We start from the raw sequence: 5,000 nt of genomic DNA, 5'->3' as shown, positions 1-5,000 counted from the left end.
ACTTAAATCTTTACCACCAACAGACTGCAACTTAATAAAAGCAAACCCTTGCGATTAACTGTCAAAAGCAACACTAAAATCCAGAGATACAAGCTTTGACTCATGATCCTTAACTAAAGCAGACTGCATTTCATGCACCAACATAACCAATGCATCACTGCAGCTGAGTCCCGTCTAAAACCGTTTCTTCTCTGGAGTAAACGGTCTCAAATTTACTGAAAAACATTTGACGAGCAAACGTTCATCAAAAGCCTTAGATAAAATCGGTGTAAATATAATGGGCCTATAGTCAGTAGGTGAAGACTGTTGTGCCCAAAGCATCAGCACTCTAAAAATGACCCTTCACGAAGATTATAGCTAATTCAGGAGCTAATTGACCATTTTTATTTAATCAAAGGAAACAAGCCATTAGGGTCTACTTCACCAAATATTCTGAAAATAGATACTTGATTTCAGTGGACCTGAATGCAAATGAAGTTCAATATCTTCTAAACTTTGCTTACCTAGCTTTTTCAGTCTTACTATATGTAACACCACCATCAGGTTTCATTAAAGGAGGATGGAGGACTCAACACCAAACAGAGATGCTTAAGTTTACCATTTATGAGGCTGGAACGCTTCTGAGAGAACTTCTTTCAAATGAGCATTATGCTCAGATTTAGCCTGTTTATAAACATTTATTGCTATATTTCACATGGCAACATAATTTTCCCAACAAGACGAGTGCGGTTAGCCGACCAGAGATTGTAGGCAGTATGCTTTGTCCCTATACGCCTGGTGCCTCGTTCATTAAACCATGCTTTATCATGTGTGAACGAAGTTTAAGAATTTTGCTGGGTACAAACGTCGTTATGATGTCCAACAATAACAAATTCAGGGCATTAACAGGACAAGGAGCACTGTAAACATCTCTCCAAACAATACTACCAAAAGCATGGTAGACACCATCCCAATTAATTCTAGACTTTAAGAAGACTTGTTAGGGTAAAATCTGGTATTGGAAAGTCCAGCCGGATCTTACAAGCTAGACTACGATGGTCAGAAGAACTAAGTGGCACGATAGACTCTATAAGAATTAACCCTCTCACATCCGTTATTAAAAGATGCAAACGATTACCATTCCTTTGTAATGCACAACGGACAAACCGCTCACCCCAGCTACATCTGAGAAATCTTAGTCAGAAAGGCCATGTCGGTCAGTTGGGAACACAGCAGCCTCGGGGTGAGTAGTAAAATCATCTTTGGAAATAAAGCATGATTTCCTAGCATTCCTTCGAATGGAAATAAGTGAAGTCAGTAAGCAATAAAAATGTTGTCATATATATATATATATATATATATATATATATATATATATATATATATATATATATATATATATATATTGCTACGCCAGTGGGTCTTTGTCTTTGTGCGAAACATGTGTTTACATGAAGGGACCTGGGTAAACATGACGCAGCTGGCTGTGAGCGGAGGAGCGGAGGAACAAGCCGAGAGACGCGGTTGGGTGCTGCTCCTGTAAAGACCTGGTGTGTGCCTTGTGACCTGAGATAAACCTGGTGTTGCCCTGTTATAAGCTGTATTGTGCTGTGTGACATGCTGGTTTCCCCCCTGTATTATGCCTATAGAAAAGTGTACGGGTAAATAACTTGTGTAAATAAAGGAAAGACTGTCATCGTGTGTTTACTTCGTGCCCTGCCTCGCCACTTGGCGTTTCCTCTCCTGGTGTTCTGGGACGCTGTGGTGTTCGGTGCCTCTTGGAGCTGTTCAGTGTTCACGACCCTGTATATAACACGCCGTCTGCCTAGCCTGCCTTGTGTTGGTGGCAGAGAGACGAGGCGACCGGCGTAACAATGTATATATATATATATATATATATATATATATTATATATATATATATATATATATATATATATATATATATATATATATGTGTGTGTGTGTGTGTGTGTGTGTGTGTGTGTGTGTGTATTCATATATATACATACGTGTATATACATGTATATATTTGTTTATTTGTTTGTTCAACAGCCATTCATTCCACTGCTGGATCTTGGCCTCTTTCAACTTATTATTGAGAGGTCATTTATTACTGAGAGGTCGGTACCACCCTTACCTGGTTGGATGTCCTTCCTAATCAACCGCAGTTCAGCTTTTTACCTCTTATGCTACGGCGGCGACTTCCCCTACGACAGCTGCGTTTGATTTCTCAAGGCTATATGTCGTTGTCTCGCCGTGAGATTAGGCTCGAGCGCAGGCGTTTTTTATAACTGCCGCGGCGGGGAATTGACCCAGGGCCATGAGTCGGAGTCCAGTGCTCTATCCACTGGACCATCGCGGCAACACATACTCACACACACACGCACAAAACACACAACACCCCACACACACACACACACACACTCGCACACACACACACACACACACACACACCACACACCAACACACACACACACATATATATATATAATATATATATATATATATATATATATATATATATATATTTTATATATATATAAACAGACAGGCAGTATCGCGATATAGGTATCGGCGATACATATCAATATGTAGGGAGTGAAATGCCAAGGTTTCCCCTCGTATCTGCTTTGCCTTACCCGATGAGAGTGCCCTCTGCGCGGCTGAACTGAAATATTACATCACGAGAGAAGTGTTAAAACGGCACATGATTATGAACAAGGGAAAGGGCGCTGCTTCATTAATTGCCGTTGTGCGCTGATGTCACTGCGCAGGTGAAAATGCGCAAGGCAAAAACAATAGCGGAGGAGCCGCCACTCCGGCCCGAGACATCAGCGAAGATAGAGAGAGAATTGTTTTATTTTCGATTTTATCTGTTTAGTTTGAGGTCTTTACATTACATTTTTTTGTGTTGTGAGGCAGTGGACACGACATCGGAAACATCAAAGACGTCAAATATATTAAGGTAATAGTGATTAATATTGGTCATGCTCGAGCCACTCCTTCAGTAAAATACAGAACCCGTGATTTTGAGTTTCTCGAGAACCCTTTTTATTTCGCATTTTATCAATTTGAATATCTTTTTTTTTGTCAGAATCATTTATTTCATTTTGTTTTGTTTCATCGCATATGGCCTTGGGTTTTATAGTTGATTTTATGGTAGTCTTATGTTGGGTTTAATGGGTTTTATTGCTCTTTGTTTTACTTTAACTTTAATCTTATTTTTAAGATACTTTTACCGATTTTGATATCTTTGTTTTACGTAAACTAGAGCTATTTAACAAACAATATTTATTTATGAAAGCAACACCGAAGATGGACATCTTTTAGGCCTAGATTAAAATAAGGAAAAGGGCCATACGCTACCACTTCACATCCTCTTCAGTGATCAAAGAAAAGACAAAATATTGAAATAAAATTATATTAAACCATGAAAAAGGCGTCCGTAGAGTGAATAGCAAAATATACCTAGATAGCTAAGTAAACGCTACAGCTATTTTTGGTGACATTATTGCTCAGGGTTTTGCTTTATTAGCTTTTGCCAAATATTTTGACTTTATTTTTAGCTTTCTTTGTGTTATACAAATATTGACATCCGACGGACCCTGGCGGGCCAGAGACAGGTAGACATCAGGGTGCTGTCTGTATTGCATGTCCGTTTTGGTTGATTTGTTTGCTTAATGCATGTTATATTTATTTTATTTGTTTGTGTAAGCCTTGTTTAACTTTGTAAATGATGATTTCGTGTTTTTCCTGTTTGTTTTATGTGTTATTTTCTGTGGATATGTGCATATGTATGTACGTATATATTTGTATAGATTTGTGTATATATGTGTATATGAGTGTATACATATACTTATTTATCTATATATATATATATATATATATATATATATATATATATATATATATATATATATATATGTGTGTGTGTGTGTGTGTGTGTGTGTGTGTGTGTGTGTGTGTGTGTGAGTGTGTGTATGTATATATACGTATATATATATATATATATTATATATATATATATACATATATATATATATATATATATATATATATATATATATATATATATATATATATATATATATATATATATATATATATACATATATAATATATATATATATATATATATATATATATATATATATATATATATATATATATGCATGTATGTATATGTATGTGTGTGTGTGTATGATTAATCTTTACGGTATAGGACGCAAATTGAAGATGATATTCTTGTACAGTACAAGAAGTTACAGTCATCGGGATGGGAACTAATCTACAGACGCGAACGGTAACGCCACACAGGGGCGTCACTTAAGGGGGGGTATGGGGGGGTGGTTCACCCCCACAACTCTTAAAAAAGCCTCTTTTTGCCGTGCAAAATCTAGTTCTGCAGGGCAAATTTTCTGGTATTCATAATTTATAATTTTCTACCAATAATATGATATATAATACTGGTTGATGGTCCATTCCGGGCTACTTATAAAGAGCTAGTGAGCATTTTCTTTTTCGTGATTTGCTGGTCAAAAATTATTTTTTCAGGGCAAATTTACCCGTAACCCCCCCAACTCAAAACATGAAGTGACGCCCCTGACGCCACATACAACGGAAAATCCACTCGCTCGGTGTAAAAGATTAAGTTGCCGCGTAATTTTCTGTCATGCTATACATCTACGTCATCACGACATCACGACCAGTCAGGAGGTGACAGTTTAGCAGAGAATTTAATTGCTTATTAAAGTTGTAGTACAATATTCCATGTATTTTACCATGCAAACATACACGGCTATCTATCTACTGTTCATATATATTCGCGTTTAAACCGTTCTTACAAGAAAAACGGTTTTCATCCTTATTTTCTCAAACCTATTAAGATTGTTAATTGCTAAATACTCAAACAATGCAATCAATGCTTAAGCTATTTCGAGTATGCAAATGACACCCGCACATTTCTAGACTGCACCGGTGACCTGACTCCTTCGCAGTAGCAATAACCGAAGTGTGTCA

General features: G+C 37.0%; 1 protein-coding gene across 1 annotated transcript in view; it reads left to right on the top strand.

Moving 5' to 3' along the window:
* Positions 1-2,811: 2,811 nt before the first annotated feature.
* Positions 2,812-5,000, top strand: part of LOC119578738 (aromatic-L-amino-acid decarboxylase-like) — a 149,702-nt gene continuing 147,513 nt past the window's right edge. Inside the window, exon 1 of the mRNA XM_037926352.1 lies at positions 2,812-2,946. The gene's annotated coding sequence lies outside the window, so the exon portion shown is untranslated. The remainder of the gene's footprint in view (positions 2,947-5,000) is intronic.

This window comes from Penaeus monodon, chromosome 2, assembly GCF_015228065.2.
Source record: "Penaeus monodon isolate SGIC_2016 chromosome 2, NSTDA_Pmon_1, whole genome shotgun sequence".
Taxonomy (NCBI): domain Eukaryota; kingdom Metazoa; phylum Arthropoda; class Malacostraca; order Decapoda; family Penaeidae; genus Penaeus; species Penaeus monodon.
The sequence above is the reverse complement of the archived record's forward strand: the minus strand, read 5'-3'. Positions and strand labels throughout refer to the sequence as shown.